The sequence below is a fragment of the Bubalus bubalis genome, chromosome 7 (assembly GCF_019923935.1).
Source record: "Bubalus bubalis isolate 160015118507 breed Murrah chromosome 7, NDDB_SH_1, whole genome shotgun sequence".
NCBI lineage: Eukaryota > Metazoa > Chordata > Mammalia > Artiodactyla > Bovidae > Bubalus > Bubalus bubalis.
This window is the reverse complement of record NC_059163.1, coordinates 32,641,565-32,663,450: the sequence shown is the minus strand read 5'-3', so window position 1 is coordinate 32,663,450 and position 21,886 is coordinate 32,641,565. Positions and strand designations below refer to the sequence as shown.

The 21,886-nt window shown below is 38.4% G+C and overlaps 1 pseudogene; it reads right to left on the bottom strand.

Annotated features, from left to right (window-relative positions):
- The window catches only part of LOC112586182, a 39,417-nt pseudogene that overhangs the window by 4,173 nt on the left and 13,358 nt on the right, over positions 1 to 21,886 (bottom strand).

The window sequence follows — 21,886 nt, the reverse complement described above, 5'->3', positions numbered from 1 at the left end:
TGTTGGAGAAGACTCTTGAGAGTCCCTGGGAGTGCAAGGAGATACATCCAGTCCGTTCTAAAGGAGATCGGTCATGGGTGTTCTTTGAAAGGAATGATGCTAAAGCTGAAACTCCAGTACTTTGGCCACCTCATGCGAAGAGTTGACTCATTGCAAAAGACTCTGAAGCTGGGAGGGATTGGGGGCAGGAGGAGAAGGGGACTTCAGAGGATGAGATGGTTGGATGGCATCACCGACTCAATGGACATGGAATTGGGTGGACTCCGGAAGTTGGTGATGCAGAGGGGAGCCTGAAGTGCTGCAATTCACAAAGAGTTGGACATGACTGAGCAATTGAACTGACCTGAACTGGTGGTGAAAGTAAAGTCCAATGCTGTAAAGAGCAATATTGCATAGGAACCTGGAATGTTAGGCCTACGAATCAATGTAAATTGGAAGAGATCAAACAGGAGATGGGAAGCGTGACACTGACATTTTAGGAATCAGTGAACTAAAATGGACTGCAATAGGTGAATTTAATTTAGCTGACCATTACATCTACTACTGTGGGAAAGAATCACTTAGAGAAATACAGTAGCCCTCATAGTCAACAAAGGAGTTCAAAATGCAAAACTTGGGTACAATCTCAAAAATGACAGAAACATCTCTGTTGGTTTCCAAGGCAAACCATTCAAAATCACAATAATCCAAGTATATGCCCCAACCAATAATGCCAAAGAAGCTGCATTTGATGACCTACAAGACTTTCTAGAACTAACACCAAAAAAAAGATGTCCTTTTTACCATAAGGGACCAGCATGCAAAAGAAGGAAGGCAAGATACCAGGAGTAACAGGCAAAGTTGGCCTTGGAATACAAAATGAAGCAGGGCAAAGACTAACAGAGTTTTGCCAAGAGAATACACACTGGTCATGGCAAACACCCTCTTCCAACAACACGAGACGACTCTATACATGGACAACACCAGATGGTCAATACTAAAGTCAGATTGATTAAATTCTTTGCATCCAAAGATGGAGAAGCTCTATACAGTCAGCAAAAAACAAGACTGGGAGCTGACTGTGGCTCAGATCTAAAACTTCTTATTGCCAAATTCAGACTTAAATTGAAGAAAGTAGGGGAAACCACTAGACAATTCAGGTATGACCTAAATCAAATCCCTTATGATGATTATACAGAGGAAGTGACAATTAGAGTCAAGGGTTTAGATCTGATAGACCAAGTGCCTGAAGAACTATGGACAGAAATTCATAATATGGTACAGGAGGCCATGATTAAAACCATCCCCAGGAAATAGAAATGCAAACAAGCAAAATGTTTGACAAGAAATAGGTCTGAGGGGCCTTACAAATAGCTGAGAAAAGAAGAGAAGTGAAAGACAAATGGAGAAAAGAAAAGATATATCCATCTGAATGCAGAGTTTCAAAGAATAACAAGGAGAGATAAGATAGCTTTCCTAAGTGATCAATGCAAAGATAGAAGAAAACAATAGAATGGTAAAGACTAGAGATCTCTTCAAGAAAGTTAGAGTACCAAGGAAACATTTCATGCAAATATGAACAAAATAAAGGCAGAAATTGTAGAAACCTAAGAGAAGACTCTTGTGAGTCCCTTGGACTGCAAGGAGATCCAACCAGTCCATTCTGAAGGAGATCAGCCCTGGGATTTCTTTGGAAGGAATGATGCTAAAGCTGAAACTCCAGTACTTTGGCCACCTCATGCGGAGAGTTGACTCATTGGAAAAGACTCTGATGCTGGGAGGGATTGGGGGCAAGAGGAGAAGGGGAGGACAGAGGATGAGATGGCTGGATGGCATCACTGACTCAATGGACGTGAGTCTCAGTGAACTCCGGGAGTTGGTGATGGACAGGGAGGCCTGGCATGCTGCGATTCATGGGGTCGCAAAGAGTCGGACATGACTGAGTGACTGATCTGATCTGATATGAACAGAAGCAAACAGTATTAAGCGGAGGTGGCAAGAATACACAGAAGAATTATACAAAAAAGATCTTAATGAACCAGATAGCCACGATGGTGTGAACACTCATCTAGAGCCAGAAATCCTGGAGTGCAAAGTCAAATGGGTCTTAGGAAGCATCACTATGAACAGAGCTAGTGGAGATGATGAAATTCCAGCTGAGCTATTTCTAATCCCAAGGAGGCTGGCATGTTACAGTCATTGGGGTCACAAAGAGTGAGACAATTTGAGTGACTAAGCATAGCACAAAAGATGATACTATTAAAGTTATGCACTTAATATGCCAGCAAACTTGGAAAACTCACCAGTGGTCATAGGACTAGAAAATGTCAGTTTTCATTCCAATCTCAAAGAAAGAAAATACCAAAGAATGTTCAAACTACTGCAGAATTGTACTCATCTCACATTCTACCAAAGTAATGCTCAAAGTTCTCCAAGCTTGGCTTCAACAGTTTGTGAACTGAGAACTTCCAGATGCTCAAAGTGAATTTAGAAAAGGCAGAGGAACCAGATATCAAATTGCTAACATCTACTGGATCATAGAAAGAGCAAGGGAATTCCAGAAGAACATCAATTTCTGCTTCATTGACTACATTAAAGACTTTATTGTGTGGATCACAACAAACTGTGGAAAATTCTTAAAGAGATGAAAATACCAGGTCACCATACCTGCCTCCTGCAAAACCTGTATGAAGCAACAGCTAGAACCAGACATGGAACAACAGACTGGTTTTAAACTAGGAAAGGTATATGTCAAGCCTGTATATTGTAACCCTGCTTATTTAACTTGCATGCAGAGTACCTCATGAGAAATGCCAGGCTGGATGAAGCTCAAGGTGGAATCAAGAGTGCTAGGAGAAATAGCAAAAACCTCAGGTATGCAGATGACACCAGTCTTATGGCAGAAAGCAAAGAGGAACTAAAGAGCATCTTGATGAAGATGAAGGAGGAGAGTGAGATAGCTGGCTTCAAACTCAACATTCAGCAAGCGAAGATCATGGCATCCAGTCTCATTAGTTCAGTTCAGTAGCTCAGTTGTGTCTGACTCTGCAACCCCATGGACTGCAGTGTGCCAGGCTTCCCTGTCTATCATCATATCCCACAACTTGCTCAAACTCATGTCCATCATGTCTGTGAATTCATCCAATCATCTCTTCCTGTGTCTTCCCCTTCTGCTCTTGCAGGGATTAACAATCAGCTGCCTGTTGCTCTGGCTAAGCCATAAGAAACACACAATGGGAAAAGAATAAAAGCAAAATATAGCAATACCATAATCTAAACAAAAGTACATCAGTTTTTTAGTTGGGATCGTCATGGTCTGCTAAACTAAGTAGAAATATAATGTGGACCTGGGAACGCAGGTCGGCACAAGTTCAGAACGCTGCTTGTGCACACAAGATGTTTTCCCAAGGCATATTCGGGTCTAAGACCTCCAGCTGGGGATATTCCTTGTACAAGAACATAACAAAGATAGTTCAAAGTAATCAATAAAATGAGAGATGTGACCAGGGACACAGGAGGCTGATTTTATCATGGCCCAACAAATACTTTCTGCATGCCAAGACACTAAATAAAAGTGATGTGACTCTGAGGAACAGGTGGCCAAAATATTGGAGCTTCAGCTTCAGCATCAGTCATTCCAATGAAAATTCAGGACTAATTTCCCTTAGGACTGACTGATTTGATCGCTTTGTAGTCCAAGTGACTCTCACCAGTCTTCTGCAACTCCACATTCAAAAGCATCAAATCTTCAGTTCTCAGCTCTCTTTATGGTCCAACTCTTCCATCCATACATGACTTCACTAGAAGGACCATGGCAAATAGATGGGGAAACAATGGAAAGAGTGACCAGCTTTATTTTGGGGGGCTCCAAAATCACTATGGATATGACTGTAGCCATGAAATTAAAAGACGATTACTCTTTGGAAGAAAATCTATGACAGAATTAGGTAGCATATTAAAAATCAGAGACATCACTTTGCCAACAAAGGTCCAACTAGTCAAAGCTAAATTTTTTTCCAGTAATCATATACAGATGTGAGAGGTGGACCATAAAGAAGGCTGAGCACTAAAAAAATTAAGCTTTTCATCTGTGGCATTGGAGAAGACTCTTGAAATTCCCTTGAACTGCAAGGAAGTCAAACCAGTCAATCCTAAAGGAAGTCAATCCTGAATATTCATTAGAAGTATTGATGCAGAAGCTGAAGTTCCAGTACTTTGGCCACCTGATGGAGGAACCAACTCATCTGAAAAGACTCAGATTCTGAGAAAGACTGAAGGCAGGAAGAGAAGGGGGCAACAGTGAATGAAATAGTTGGAGGGTGTCACTGATTCAACGAACATGAGACCAAAGGCCTGGAAATAGTTTAGGATGGGGATGCCTGGAGTGGTGCAGTCCATGGGATTGCAGAGTCGGACACAACTGAGTGACTTAACAACAAAACGTTGTTGCATGGTAGAAACTAATGTAACATTTTAAAACAGTTATCTCCAATTAAAAATAAGTTAAACATAAAAGAGAGACACTGGTAAGTGACTTCATAGTGAAAAGTCATTCAATATTTAAAAAATTTAAATGTTTATAAAATAATTTTAATCTCTAATGTCAATGGCATGTTTATAGATTTACATAAAATTTCTAGTAAGAATTTATCTGACATATAGTAACATTTGTCCAACACTGGGAAATATTTTAATTTTAATATAGTTTCTTTTTTCCAAAGAATATATTTGTTTTATTTATGTGAAGCAGAGTTACATAATAAATGTAATCCTTCATTATTGAGAATTTATTTATTTGTCTATGATCACAGCTAACTACCATGTTGTACAATGTTCCCAAGAACTTATTTATTTTATTACTCAGAGCCTGTTCCCTATTACTCAAAGCTTGTCTCTCCACTCTTTCAACTCCTAAACCCTGGAAAACACCAGTCTACTCTCTACTTCTATGAATTTGAATTATTAGGCTGCATGTATAAGTGATGCTAAATAATATTTGTCATTCACTGACTTACTTCACCTAGCACAATAACAAGTTTTCAAATATGGAAGTATTTCTTTTGTCTTCTTTGCTAAATAATATTCCTTCACATACATACACCACATTTTCTTTATCTATTCACTCATTTAAAGACACTAAGTTTTAATTCATACCTTGACTTTTGTGAATAATACAGCAATTAGCATTAGGGTGAAGCTATAAAATTGCCAGCATCTGTTCAATCATCGAAAAAGCAAGAGAGTTCCAGAAAATCATCTACTTCTCTTTTATTGACTATGCCAAAGCCTTTGACTGTGTGGACCACAAAAAAACTCTGGAAATTCTTAAAGATATGGGAAAACCAGACCATCTAACCTGTCTCTTTAGAAATCTGTATGCAGGTCAGGAAGCAATGGTTAGAACTGGACATGGAACAACAGACTGGTTCCAAATAGGGAAAGGAGTATGTCAGGCTGTATATTGTCACCCTTATTTAAACTTATATGCTCAGTACATCCTGAGAAATGCTGGGCTGGATGAAGCACAGCTGGAATCAAGATTGCCGGGAGAAATATCAATAACCTCAGATATGCAGATGACACCAACCTTTTGGCAGAAAGTGAAGAACTAAAGAGCATCTTGATGAAAGTGAAAGTGGAGAGTGAAAAAGTTGGCTTAAAGCTCAGCATTCAGAAAACTAACATCACGGCATCCAGTCCCATCACTTCATGGCAAATAGATGGGAAACAGTGGAAACAGTGACAGACTATTTTTTGGGAATCCAAAATCACCACAGATGGTGACTGCAGCCATGAAATTAAAAGACACTTGCACCTTGGAAGAAAAGTTGTGACCAACCCAGACAGCATATTGAAAAGCAGAGATATTACTTTGCCAACGAAGTCCATCTAGTCAAAGCTATGATTTTTCCAGTAGTCATGTATGGATGTGAGAGTTGGACTATAAAGAAAGCTGAGCTCAGAAGAATTGATGCTTTTGAACTGTGGTGTTGGAGAAGACTCTTGAGAGTCCCTGGGAGTGCACGGAGATCCAACCAGTCCATCCTAAAGGAAATCAGTCCTGAATATTCATTGGAAGGACTGATGCTGATGCTGAAACTCCATTACTTTGGCCACCTGATACAAAGAACTAACTCATTGGAAAAGACCTTGATGCTGGGCAAGATTGAAGGTAGGAGGAGAAGGGGACGACAGAGGATGAGATGGCTGCATGGCATCACCGACTCAATGGACTTGAGTTTGAGTAAACTCCAGGAGTTGGCAATGGACAAAGAGGCTTGCTGTACTGCACTCCATGAGGTTGCAAAGAGTCTCACATGACTGAGCGACTGAACTGAACTGAACTGAAGATGTCTCATCCATATTCTGCTTTCAGTTCTTTAAATATATAGCAGAAAGAGAGATCACTGGATAGTGGCGTAGTTCTACTGGTGATCTTTTGAAAAACTTCCATACCGTTTTCCACAGTGGCTGCACCAATTTACATTCTCACCTGGAGTGCAGTGGAATTTTTCTTTTTCTAAATCCTCACCTCTTCAGTTCAGTTCAGTTCAGTCAATCAGTCGTGTCCGACTCTTTGCCACCCCATGTATCACAGCACACCAGGCCTCCCTGTCCATCACCAACTCTCAGAGTTCACTCAAACTCATGTCCATCGAGTCGGTGATGCCATCCAGCCATCTCATCCTGTGACGTCCCCTTCTCCTCCTGCCCCCAATCCTTCTCAGCATCAGAGTCTTTTCCAATGAGTCAACTCTTCACATGAAGTGGCCAAAGTATTGGAGTTTCAGCTTCAGCCTCACTCCTTCCAATGGACACCCAGGACTGATCTCCTTTAGGATGGACTGGTTGGATCTCCGTGCACTCCCAGGGACTCTCAAGAGTCTTCTCCAACACCACAGTTCAAAAGCATCAATTCTGAGATCAGCTTTCTTCACAGTCCAACTTTCACATCCATACATGACCACTGGAAAAACCATAGCCTTGACTAGATGGACCTTTGTTGGCAAAGTAATATCTTTACTTTTGAATATGCTATCTAGGTTGGTCATAACTTTCCTTCCAACGAGTAAGTGTCTTCTAGTTTCATGGCTGCAATCACCATCTGCAGTGATTTTGAAGCACAAAAAAATAAAATCAGCCACTGTTTCCACTGTTTCCCCATCTATTTCCCATGAAGTGATGGGACCAGATGCCATGATCCTAGTTTTCTGAATGTTGAGCTTGAAGCCAACTTTTTCACTCTCCTCTTTCAGTTTCATCAAGAGGCTTTTTAGTTCCTCTTCACTTTCTGCCATAAGGGTGGTGTCATCTGCATATCTGAGGTTCTTGATATTTCTCCCAGCAATCTTGATTCCAGCTTGTTCTTCTTCCAGCCCAGCATTTCTCATGATGTACTCTGCATAAAAGTTAAATAAGCAGGGTGACAATATACAGCCTTGATGTACTCCTTTTCCTATTTGGAACCAGTCTGTTGTTCCATGTCCAGTTCTAACTGTTGCTTCCTGACCTGCATATAGGTTTCTCAAGAGGCAGATCAAGTGGTCTGGTATTCCCATCTCTTTCAGAATGTTCCACAGTTTATTGTGGTCCACACAGTCAAAGGCTTTAACATAGTCAATAAAGCAGAAATAGATGTTTCTCTGGAACTCTTTTGCTTTTTCCATGATCCAGTGCATGTTGGCAATTTGATCTCTGGTTCCTCTCCCTTTTCTAAAACCAGCTTGAACATCTGGAAGTTCACGGTTCACGTACTGCTGAAGCCTGGTTGGACAATTTTGAGCATTACTTTACTAGCATGTGAGATGAGTGCAATTGTGCGATAGTTTGAGCATTCTTTGTCATTGTCTTTCTTTGGGATTGGAATGAAAACTGACCTTTTCCAATCTTGTGGCCACTGCTGAGTTTTCCAAATCTGCTGGCAAATTGAGTGCAGCACTTTCACAGCATCATCTTTCAGGATTTGAAACAGCTCAACTGGAATTCCATCACCTCAACTAGCTTTGTTCGTAGTAATGCTTTCTAAGGCCCACTGGACTTCACATTCCAGGATGTCTGGCTCTAGGTGAGTGATCACACCATTGTGATTATCTGGGTCGTAAAGCTCTTTTTTTGTACAGTTCTTCTGTGTATTCTTGCCACCTGTTCTTAATATCTTCTGCTTCTGTTAGGTCCATACCATTTCTGTCCTTTATTGAGCCCATCTTTTCCTGAAATATTCCCTTGGTATCTCTAACTTTATTGAAGAGATCTCTAGACTTTCCCACTCTCTTTTCCTCTATTTCTTTGCATTGATCACTGAGGAAGGCTTTCTTATCTCTCCTTGCTGTTCTTTGGAACTCTGCATTCAGATGCTTATATCTTTCCTTTTCTCCTTTGCTTTTTGCTTCTCTTCTTTCCACAGCTATTTGTATGGCCTTCTCAGACAGCCATTTTACTTTTTTGCATTTCTTTTCCATGCAGAAGTGCTCCGGCCGAGACAGACCTCGCAGAAGCGTGGCCGAGAGGAGCTACCCCATGTCCGAGGTCAGGGGTGGTTGCAGAGAGGAGCTACCCCATGCCCAAGGTCAGGGGAGGCGGCCAAGAGGAGCAACTCCACGTCCAAGGAGTGGCTGCACAGGAAAAGGAGGGTGGAGAGGAGCTACTCCTCACGTCTTAGACCATGTCTTTTAATGATGACCATTATGAAAGTTCCAAGCTGGCTTGAAATTCATTAAAAAAACTAAGACCATGGTATATAGTCCATCACTCCAAGGCAAATAGAAGGGGAAAAATTGGAAGCAGTGATAGATTTTATTTTCTTGGGCTCCAAAATCACTACAGATTGTGACTGCTGCCATGAAATTAAAAGACACTTGTTCATTGCAAGGAAAACTATGATAAACCTAAACAGCACATTAAAAAGCAAGGATATCAGTTTGCTGACAATGGTCCATATAGTCAAAGATATAGTTCTGCAGTAATCATGTTTGAATGTTATTTCATACATGCATGCTCAGTTGTGTCCTGCTCTTTCGGACTCCACAGACTAAAGTAGTCCAGGCTCCTCCATACATGGGATTTTCCAAACAAGAATACTAGAGTGGGTTGCTATTTTCTAAACCAGGGGGAGATTTTCCAAACAAGAACCCTGAAATGGGTTCCCATTTCCTACACTATGGTTTGATCACTCTCCTAGAGCCAGACATCGTGGAGTGTGAAGTCAACTGGGCTTTAGGAAGCATCACTATGAACAAAGCTAGTGGAGGTGATGGAATTCCAGTTGAGTTACTTCAAAACCTAAAAGATGATGCTGTAAAAGTGCTGCACTCAATATGCCAGCAAATTTGGAAAACTCAGCAGTGGCCACAGGACTGGAAAAGGTCAGTTTTCATTCCAATCCCAAAGAAAGGCTGCCAAAGAATGTGCAAACAAGTGCACAATTGTACTCACCTCACACACTAGCAAAGTAATGCTCAAAGTTCTCCAAGCTTGGCTTCAATGGTATATAAACTGAGATTTTCCAGATGTTCAAGCTGGATTTAAAAAAGGAAGAGAATGAGAGATGAAATTGCCAACATCCATTGGATGCTAGAAAAACAAGAGAATTCCAGAAAAAAATTTACTTCTGCTTCATTGATTACACTAAAGCCTTTGACTGTATGGATCAAATCAAACTATGGAAAATTCTTCAAGAGATGGGAGTACCAGACCACCTACCTGCCTCCTGCAAAACCTATATGCAAGTCGAAAAACAATAGTAAGAACCAGACATGGAAAAATGGACTGGTTCCAAACTGGGAAAAGAGTACTTTGATGATGTATATTGTAAATCTGCTTATTTAACTTGTATGCATAGTACATCATGCAAAATGCTAAGCTGGATGAAGAACAAGCTGGAATCAAGATTTCCAGGAGAAATATCTATAACCTTAGATATGCAAATGACACCACCAGAATGGCAGAAAGCAAAGAGGAAATAGTCTATTGATGAAGGTGAAAGAGGAGAGAGAAAAAGCTGGCTTAAAGCTCAACATTCAAAAAATGAAGATCATGCTATCTAGTCCCGTCACTTCATGGCAAATTGATGGGGAAACAGTGACAGACTTTATTTTCTTGGACACCAAAATCACAGTGGATGATGAGTGCAGCCGTGAAATTAAAAGAATCTTGGTCCTGGAAGAAAAGCTATGACAAACCTAGAGCGTGTATTAAAAAGCATAGAAATTACTTTGCTGACAAAGTCTATATAGTCAAACTATGGCTTTTCCCAGCAGTCAGGTATGGATGTGAGTGTTGGACCATAAAGAAGGCTGAGAGTCAAAGAATTGCTTTTTCACTGTGGTGTTGGACAAGGCTTTTGGGAGTCCCTTGGTCTGCAAGGATATCAAACTGGTCAATCCTAAAGGAAATCAACCCTGAATATTCACTGGAAGGACTGATGCTGAAGCTGAAGCTCCAATATTTTGGCCATCTGATGTGAAGTGCTGACTCATTAGAAAAGACCCTGATTATGGGAAAGATTGAAGGCAGGAGGAGAAGGGGACGAAGAGGATTAGATGCTTAGATGGCATCACTGTCTTGATGACATGAATTTGAGCAAGCTCGGGAGATGGTGATGGGCAGAAAAGTCTGGCCTACTACAGCCCATGGGGTCGCAGAGCTGGATGCAACTGAGTGACTGAAAAATACCATGGGATCTCCTGACTCAGGAATCAAACCTACATCTCCCACAACAACTGCATCGGCAACTGGTTTCTTTACCACTGAGCCATAAAGAAGGCTGAGCACCAAAGATTTGATGCTTTCTGATTGTAGTGCTGGAGAAGACTCTTGAGAGTCCCTTGGAGAGCAAGGAGGTCAAATCAATTCTGAAGGAAATCAACTCCGACTATTCCTGGAAGGAGTGATGCTGAAGCTGAAACCCCAATACTTTGGCCATCTCATGTGAAGAACTGACTCACTGCAAAAAACCTGATGCTGGAGCAGATTGAAGGGAAAAGGAGAAGGGGGCGGCAGAGGATGAGATGGTTACATAGCATCACACTTCAAACTCTAGGAGACAGTGGAGAATGGAGGAACTTGTCATGCTGTGGTCAATGGGTCACAGCATCAGACACAGCTTAGTGACTGAACAACATCAACAACAATTCTAATAGGTGTGAGGTGGAATTTTGATTTGCATTTCATGATGCTTAGTAACATCAATCCCCTTTTCAAGTACCTGTTGACCTGTCTTCTTTGGGCAAATATGTATTCAGTAACTCCATTCATTTAAAAAAAAATTGCTATTGAGTAATATGTGTTACTTATATCTTTTGTATATCAGTCTATATCAGATGTGCAATTTTCAAAATATTCTCCAATTTTGTACATTGACCTTCATTTTGTAAATCATTTATTTTTCTGTGTAGAAGCTTTTGAGCTTGATAAAGCCCCGCCTTTTGTTTTGCACTGGTTTCTTGTATTGTTGGTATCATATCCCAACATTTCTTGCCAATACCCTTGTCAAGAAACTTTTCCTCCAGTTTTATAATAAGACATTTATGGCTTCAGGTCTTATCTTCAAGTCTGTAGTCCATTTCTAGTCAAGTTTTGTTAAGTAATGCAATGCGGTGGTTTAGTCTCTAAGTCGTGTCTGTCTCTTGTGACACCATGGACTGTATCCAACCAGGCTCCTCTGTAGATGGGATTCTCCAGGAAAGAATACTGGAGTGGGTTGCTAATTCCTTCTCCAGGAGTTCTTCCTGACCCCAGAATTGAACCTTGGTCTCCTGCATTGAAAACAGATCTTTACCAACTGAGCTATGAGGGAAGTAATGTAATATAAGGGTCCAAGTTTTATTCTCCTCCATATGATTTTTTAGTTTCCCTAGTCCTACTTATTGAAGAGATAACACTTTTCCTATTGAGTATTCTTCACTTTTGTCAAATATTATTCAACTTTACATATAAGGGTTTGTATCTGGGCTCTCAATCCTGTGTATTGGTCTGTATGTCTATTTTTATGACAATATCATCTTTCTTAGATTGCTATAACTTTGTAGTACAGCTTTAAATAACAAGTTGGATGTCTCCAATGCCATTATTTCTTGGGACTGCTTTGACTGTTTGAGATCTCTTGTGACTTTACACAAATTTAGAATTTGTTTTTCAATTTCTATGCCCCAGAAGGGCTTAGATATGGGTCATTCAATCCATTCTTCTTTTTCTGCCAAGGAACTCTTTCTAGCTGAAAGTTCTCTCTTGGTGATGAGTAATGCTGGCTTGGGGATGATGCTGGTAAAATAAAGCTGCCATCATTCTGTTCTTGTGTGATTTATCTCAGATTTTTTGTTCTACTGTGTTGCTAAAATTTCTTACATGGCCTTTAGGATACTCCCAGAGATAATTTTGCTCATGGATAGTGTCCAGTTTTTATTCTCTGTCAGGAAATGAGGAGGCTGGGATCTTCCTCCTATTTATAAATTAGCAGAAGTAAGTTTATAAACTGGTAATGGTTATAACTACACAGATTGTGACTGCAGCCATGAAGTTAAGACACGTGTTCCTTGGAAGAAAAGCTATGACCAACCTAGACAGCAATTAAAAAGCAGAGACTTCACTTTGTCAATAAAGGTCCGTCTAGTCAAGGCTATGGTTTTTCCAGTGGTCATGTGTGGATGTGAGAGTTGGATTATAAAGAAAGTTGAGCGCTGAGGAATTGATGTTTTTGAACTGTGGTGTTTGAGAAGACTCTTGAGAGTCCCTTGGAGTGCAAGGAAATCCAACCAATCCATCCTAAAGGAAATCAGTCCTGAATGTTCATTGGAAAGACTGATGGTGAAGCTGAAACTCCAATACTTTGGTCACCTGATGCGAAGAACTGACTCATTGGAAAAGACCCTGATGCTGGGAAGAACTGAAGGTTGAGGAGAAGGGGACAACACAGGATGGCATCACTGACTTAGTGGACATGAGTTTGAGCAAGCTCTGAGAGTTGATATTGGACAGGGAAGCCTGGTGTGCTGCAGTCCATGGGGTCGCAAAGAGTAAGACATGACTGAGCAACTGATCTGAACTGAACTGACATGAGGAAAGCTAAGTGGTTTTTCCGTTTTATTTCTATGATTTTATTGTATTCCCTAAATTCTTTATAGTGGAAATATCTGGAAATTTTTAAAAATAGTAAGTACCATTGTTAATTTAAAAATTAATATATTTTTAACAATAGATCATTTTCTTTAAATAAATGTAGTAATTCTTTGAGGTTATAATTTATCACCAAGTAGTGGTAGGTGACAAAATACCTTCACAAAATTTAGGAAGTATAAAATAATCTTATTTGATATTAGGTGTGCTCTAAATTATGCAAAATTTATCAATTCAAAATTATATAAAGCTGATTATTCCTTCAAAAACAAATGATTCTTAGAAAATAATATATTCTCTACTCATGAAGGGTTGTTAATAACTGTTTTCAATGCATTAAGCAGATCTGCATTTGTCATTCTTTGCAAGTCTACTGCAACAGCTGCGCCTTTGGCTTTCATATGAGCAACATTATCATGCTGGTCACCAAACATAGGAATTCCAACCATAGGGACCCCATGGTAAATAGCTTCATAGATTCCATTGGTTCCACAGTGAGTGACAAAAGCTCTGGTTTTGGGATGACCTAAAAATTAAAAATAAATAAATAAATAAATATTATTCTAAGTTGTAAGAGTGTCAGAAACAGAAAATCATGATACCTACATAAGCCAAATTCTATTAGGTAACATCTTCTATGTAATTCTGTGCCATGAGAACACATATATATTCTTATAGGCTCTGAAGAAAGCAGCAATTAATTACTCCAGGCTAAGGTCCCATCACTTCATGGGAAATAGATGGGGAAACAGTGGAAATAGTGTCAGACTATTTTTGGGGCTCCAAAATCACTCCAGATGGTGATTGCAGCCATGAAATTAAAAGATGCTTACTCCTTGGAAGGAAAGTTATGACCAACCTAGATAGCATATTCAAAAGCAGAGACATTACTTTGCCAGCAGAGGTCTGTCTAGTCAAGGCTATGGTTTTTCCTGTGGTCATGTATGGATGTGAGAGTCGGACTGTGAGGAAAGCTGAGCACTGAAGAATTGATGCTTTTGAACTGTGGTGTTGGAGAAGACTCTTGAGAGTCCCTTGGACTGCAAGGTGATCCAATCAGTCCATTCTAAAGGAGCTTGGTCCTGGATATTCTTTGGAAGGAATGATGCTAAAGCTGAAACTCCAGTACTTTGGCCACCTCATGCTAAGAGTTGACTCTTTGGAAAAGACTCTGATTCTGGGAGGGATTGGGGGCAGAAGGAGAATGGGACAACAGAGGATGAGATTGTTGGATGGCATCACCAACTCGATGGAGGTTGAGTTTGAGTGAATTCTGGGAGTTGGTGATGGACAGGGAGGCCTGGAGTGCTGCAATTCATGGGGTTGCAAAGAGTCGGACATGACTGAGCAACTGAACTGAACTGAACTGAAGTATAATTAGTGATTCCAGTAATTAAGTCATTCCACAGACAACTAAGAAGTTTTCTGCAGAATATATGGTGGAGAGTACTTGTGATTTGACAAGTTGTTGCAGGAAAAATATAATAATAAAAAAGAAGGGAGGGACTGAAGAAATTAATATTTTTGTTGATGGGAAAGGGGAGGTGAGATGTTCAGGGTTTCAATATGAGAATGTTGACATAACAAGCTAGAAAGATAGGCTACCTTAGTTCATGGTGTACTCTGTTTAAGAAAATAGGATTTGCACTTGACTTTATACTAATATGAAGCCTTTATTATACATGAAATATAGGTGAAATGGCTGCCAGATTTTATTTTTTCCATAGAGAAGAGAGGTGTGAGAAAATTGGTGAAGAAAATCAGGAGTGTGTTGCAGTATTCTATACAAAAGTTAATGAAAGCTTGATCTAAAGGTACTTTCTCTGACCTTGATCCTGAGGAGGGAGAGATTATATCATAAATGAGAGAGCCATAAATGTGATATTTATGTTAGAGTTTGATAAAGATCCTTGACCAAGGTTTAGTCAGGTTCCTCTGAACTCTTCTCAACTAGAATTTGATTTTGTGGCTCCACTATCTCTGCATTGCCCAATTTTAGCAAGCATTCTACTAGGTCAGTTGAACTCTGCACTTTTCCATCCAATGAACTTCCACTATGTTCTTTTGTGATAAATTCCCCATTTTTCTTTCTGCATACAAATTGTTTCCAGTCTCTCTGTTTTATTGTAAAAGTCCATTGCACTAATAACTATACTTATGGTGATGGTCTTGAATAAATGTGCCTTACAGTCTTTAACATGTGTCATGAATAATCCTTTCTTTCAAAACTCCTGAAGCAATGTGAGGATTTATTAAAGTTTTTTTTCTTATTTTAAATACAAATTTGTTGAAATCTGTTATTGAATATTCATTCAGATTATCCCTCATTCAGCTCTGTTTATTTTTCTTCTCTTTGGTCTTACCAAGAAGATCATTCTGTGGAATCCATTTATATAGCCGGGTATTGGCTCCTAGTGTTTCTGGTTTCTTTCCTGTGTATCTCCACAGAACCTATTAAGATAAATGTCTTTATTAGAAGGTTTTAGAATCGCATCCTGTCAGAAGAAGTTAACCTACCCTGATGACTCAAAGGGTAAAGAATTTGCCCACAGTACTGAAGACCAGGGTTTGATCCCTGGATCAGGGAGATCCCCTGAAGAAGGAAATGGCAATCCACTTTAGTATACTTGCCTGGAATACTCCATGGATGGAGGAACATGGCAGGCTATAGTCCATGGGGTTGAGAAGAGTCAGACACGACTAAGAGACTTCACTTCAATCAAATTTGATGCCTCCAGGTAATGCACAAGCAAACTGAGTCCCTAAGTGATTAGGTAATGAATGTTTTTAAACCATAAACACCACAGCCATGTTTTCAAAGGCTTGGAATGATCCTAGTCAATAGCCTTTCATCTTCGGGTTAATTCTAACAATCCAATGAAGAAAAATGATGAAGATGTAGATGAAGAATGACAATCTGAATCTGAAAGAACTACATACTGGTGTTACTAGGCCACTCTGGTAAAGGGGTTTTTTGAAACAATGTTTTCAGAGGCAAGGGGAGGGATGTTATTTACCTCTTTTGAACTATTTTTTACATACTTACCATTAATGTAGACTCATACAGTAAAATATTCATAATCATATTTATCATTTTAAAGTATTCTAAGTCTAGAGTTTGGTTGCATTAAAAACATACACAAGGTGTAACCATCAACTATATGGCATGGCATCCAGTCACACAGTCGTGTCCGACTCTTTGCGACCCCATGGACTGCAGCCTACCAGACTCCTCTGTCCATGGGGAGTCTCTAGGTAAGACTACTGGAGTGAGTTGCCATGCCCTCCTCCAGGGGATCTTCCTGACCCATTGGAGTTGGTGATGGACAGGGAGGCTTAGTGTGCTGCAGTCCATGGAGCCACAAAGAGTTGAACATGACTGAGCGACTGAACTGAACTGAGAAAAAAGATGTCACTCAGTTAAAACCTAGAATGGTATCAATAAAAAAATTATAGTTTGCTGGAACATTGTAAAGTATACTCCTAAATCTTTTACTGTATTGTGAGTTTTAAATGTTGAAGAATCACTATTTAGGATTTCATTTAGGATTACTTTTAGGATTCATTATTTAGCATTATTAGAATAATCATTATTCAGGATTATTTTTAGAATCTAAGCTCTTATTTCCAGGTTCAATTATGACAATGCTCAAAATCAGTAATTACTAGAAAATATAGTCCCAAGACATTCTGAGAATCAAACCTATTATTTTGACTATCTTTTCCTTTATTCTCTGTCATGTTATTTGCAACTTGTTTATATGCTTCAGATTTAAAGAAATATAAGAATAGCAAAAAGTGTTACGTTACATGGATGCCTTAAAACCTAATGCACAAAGCTGACTGATGGTTTAACAGTAGCAAATGATTAATTTTAATTTATTATTTAAAGAAAATACTGCAGTAGAATTTCCTTAATAATGCCAGGTTTAAAGCAAGATAGCGATCAAATATCCCCTTTTATCATTTACACACTTTCATTAGAGCTCACTTGATACTAGCAATATCAATGCCCTTTCCTACATTTTACAAGTATACTTTTATTATGAATTTCATGGATTTTAAAACAGCTGTCCCTGAAAAAAAAAATATTATCTGACCTTCTGTGGAATCTGGGCAAGGGCTGATGCAATCATATTAGGCTTTTCTTCTGAGAGGTTTTTGATCATTGACCTCAGAGTAAACACCACAACTCCATCTTCTCCAGAGCTTTGAACAAACTCTTCGAGCTCCTATGAAGAAAATAGGCTTTGTAATATGAAAGCTTACAGTTATAATCGATGCCACATTCTTCCCAATGTGTCTGAATTATTAGAACAATTCTGTACTTTCATATGTTAATGATTTCAGTGTATAATAGATGGCAAATTAAAAATTATTATTACTAAAGGCTCATTTAGTAAAGCATATTTGAGGTATGAGTGTGTCTTTGTGCATGTGTGTTTGTATTTACAAATTATTGACTGCCTGTTATCTTTTGCCATTTGCTGAACTCTTTACATGTATCATTTAACTTAGATATATGGTGATTTTATGAGATATGTATACATTTTCAGATGGGAAATCTATCTCCGTAAGGTTAAGTAATTTGTTCAAGTCTACACAGCAGTAGCTGGCAGAGAAAATTTCTACCTTTAAGTTAAATAGCTCTGGTGCTGCAATTTTTATTTAGCCTTAGATGCTAATAAGGTTGTTTTCATTTTTTCTGCTGAATTATGGTCAGTACAATGACACAATTTTGGTATATTTACTTTTCTCTGTTTTCCAAACTTCTATTTTCTTTTACTTTGATTAGATTTGTTTTTTTTTTATATAAGCTTCCATATATACAGTTAGGAATGAGGTAGCCATGTAACTCCTGACCAGACAAGTAATGCAGAAATACCTATGAAGCATACTCTGAGGATTATAGGAATATAGTAGTAGAAATATATAGCTTTGAATTGAAAATAAAAACAACCTATATAATCGTACTGAAATAAATCTTTCCATCCTCTGTTTAAATACTAGCAAAACTAAGCCAATTAAGTACGACAAAAAAAAAAAAAAAAGTGTGTGAGGCATGAAATGGAAAGACAGGGAAGATATTTATATTAAGGGACTTCTCACATGTTTATGGAGAAGGAAATGGCAACCAATTCCAATAATCTTGCCTGGAAAATCCCATAAACAGAGAAGTCTGTCAGATTGCAGTATATGAGGTCGCAAAGTGTCAGACAACACTGAAGTGACTTAGCACTCACACACATGGTTATGGAGGATGTCAAGTTTAATCTGCAGAACAGTACATTAGGCTGGAGACTCAGAAAGCCACTGCTGTAGTTCGTCTGAAGGCTGCTTACTGGCAGAATTCAGTCTTTTGTTCTAGTCACATCTTCAACTAATTGAATGAGGCTTACCCACATAATGGAGAGTAATTTGTTTAACCAAGGTCCACATCTTTAAAAGTTGATTTCATCTAAAAATAGCCTCTTAGTAAGTTCTGAAAAATGTTTGTCTAAATACCTGGGTACCTGGCCAGGCAAGTTGACACTTAAAGTTAACCATTACACTATGTTGGGAGATGATTTGACTTGAGATGTAATGATATCTTTATGTTCAATTATAGCATAGTATTTGTAAGATACTAGGAAATATTTTTAAATTTATATAAAACACATTTTCATGAATAGTTAATGGACTTTGAACAAGAAAAGAAAATATTGAGGACTACTTCATTAGATAATAATACATAATCCAAAATAAAGGCTACTCACCTTCTTACTGTAGTGTATAGTCTAAGAAAATAATGACCATTAAATTCTATGTCTGTTTTCTCTGTTTGGGGATCAAATATTGTTAACAATAAACCAGAAATCATTTTAAGAGATAAATACTCATCGCTGGGTTGGGAAGATCCCCTGGAGAAGGGAATGGCAATTCCACTCCAGTATTCTTGCCTAGAAAATTCCATGAACAGAAGATGCTGGCAGGCTATAGTCCATGGGGTCGCAAAGAGTCAGATATGACTGAGTGACTAACACTTCACACTTCATTCATGTAGGACAAAAATAAGCACATTTAATTACCTTGGGTAGGGGCTTTGCAGGCTTGCAGTGCAGTCCTCCAACAAATTCAGTATTAGGTAAGTAAGGTTGAGAAATTCAAAATCCCAGTAACTTCGAAACAACCACATGTCAGCTTTCCCCATAATCTCACACAGTGTGGTAGGCTTTCCTGAATAAAAATGAAGGATTATAGAGGGAAAACAATCTGATATGTTAAATGAGAGATATATCTTCACCTAATATTCTAAGTAAATTCTTAAAGACCAATACGCAGCCTGTGCAACCCAGGTTAAATCAATTGGCCTTTTACCCTGAAGAGTACACATAGTCAGATTATGAATAAGGAAGCACAGATTTGGGCTTCCCTTGTGATTCAGCTAGTAAAGAATCCACCTGAAATGCCAGAGACCTGGGTTTGATCCCTGGGTTGGGAACATCCCCTTGAGAAGGAAAAAGCTACCCATTCCAGTATTCTGGCCTGGAGAATTCCATGGACTTGTATAGTCCAAGGGGTCGCAAAGAATCCCACAGGACTGAGCGACTTTCACTTTCAAACACAGATTTAAGTATGGAGCAAAGCCAAAAGCCTGTTGCTCTCTTTCTCTGTCAATGGAGTCTTTCATCTTGATCTAAGCCTGAGCCCACTCAGGTGCTCCTATAAGTACAAAAAACTTAGGTAGCAATTCTCAGCCTTCTGTGGTAGAGTTACACCTTCTTCTCTGAAATTCCAATTTATCTCATCCTCATTGCTCCAAAAGCCTCTGATTATGTTGAAAAACAACTTGCGTTTTACCCATCTTTTTTTCTATTATTTTCAAGTGTGTTGTCACAACTAATTACATCCTGAATACTTTTAATACAATTCTTAAAATGATTGTCTCCTTTGCTATAGGAAATGAAATTTCCTATTTTATAAGATTTTATCCTCTTGGTGAAAATATTGCACTGCATAATAATCTGGTGGTGAAATAATTTCTATTTTATAGTGAATCTTACCCAGAGTTTTGGTGTCCTTTTGAAATATGTGCTCCATGTCACTGAGAGGAGGAAACCATAGCCATCTGGTTTCTCACTACATGGCTTTTTGAATATTTTCCATGATGTTCTAAGTGCACTAAAGTTTTGACTAGAAAATATAAGGGATTTTGAACTCCTAGGAAGATGTATCTGCATAACAGATCAAGGCAAATCTCAGTAAATGAGGGGTTTTATTCTGGTAATGGCAATATCCACTTTCATACTCAGCACATATCTTTAGGAAAATGTGCATAGGTTTTACTTTGTCATTTATTTTTTAATTTACTCTGAACTTTTGAGATAATATACTTTGAAGTTAATTGTTAACTGTTATATGTCTGTCTGGTAGAAAATACCATCTCCCAAATCATGATTCTATTGCTCTATAGGCTATTTTTTTTTGACCATTGTTTTGTCTAGCCTACTACTCTTATCCTAAAATCCTTTTGTCTCTTGAAAGTTTTATAAAGAGTTTCACAAGTTTTTGAAATGAAGGCTGTCTTTCTTGGTTATTTTCTCATCAATTATTTGAACATAACTATGACATTCTTTAATAAATAATTTTATAAATTATTTTAATGTATATTTTATACATAAATTTATATTCATTCATATATTTATTATATGTTTATATATTTTATAATATGTATAAATGTATATTAATATAATATATTTATAATTTTATAGATAAAAGTTGTTAATTATGCATTATATTTTTAAAATTGGAAAAACATACTTGTAATATATAATATAATGAAAATTTTAAATTCTGAATAGCCAAATTATATCTATAACTTATAGAATTTTAACATTGATGAGAATAAAAAAAAATGTGTTTCTTCTATTTACCAAGTATTTACTCTTCCTCTCAGATTATTGGTATACTCCACCAAAGGATATTCTAAATTGCTAAGAATTATGGAAGAATCAGGGACAGAGTAATATTCTTATCACTGGAAAAGAAGTTCCTAAACTGAGTGTCAGACTGCTGGGATCAGAAGTAAACAAACAGCTTCAGTCCAATTGTAGATCATTCAAGGCTTAATCCATGACTCAGAAAATGTCGCTTTGATGACATTTTAAGTTATCTTTACTCAATGTTGCCTTTTGTAGCTTGAACTCTCAACATGGATGTGTGATAGTTTCTCCCCACATTTTATAGGGCCATTTCTAGAGATATAAGCACCTGTTTCCATCACAAAATGCCCAGAAGAAGTTTCAGTGCAACATATTGACCATGATTAAGTCATATGCCTTTTTCAACATATTACATATTGCTAGAAAGCAGAGTTCGTTAGATGCACTCATGTTGTTTGTGAGTTGTTGAGTAATTTCTCAGAGGAAATATTGAATAGACCTATGGTCACTTCCTTTTTTCCAGTGACGTGAAAGTTGTTCAGTCGTGTGCAACTCTTAGTGATCCCATGGACTATACAGTCCATGGAAATCTCCAGGCCAAAATACTGGAGTGGGTAACCTTTCCCTTCTCCAGAGGATCTTCCCAATCCAGGGATCGAACCCAGGTCTCCCGCATTTTAGGCAGATTCTTTACCAGACAAGCCATAAGGGAAGCCCAAGAATACTGGAGTGGGTAGCTTATCCCTTCTCCAGCAGATCTTCTCGACCCAGGAATTGAACTGGGATCTCCTACACTGCAGATGAATTCTTGACCAAATGAGCTATACACTTCAATCCTATATCTTTTTTATGTTTTTAGGAATAAATAAAATTTT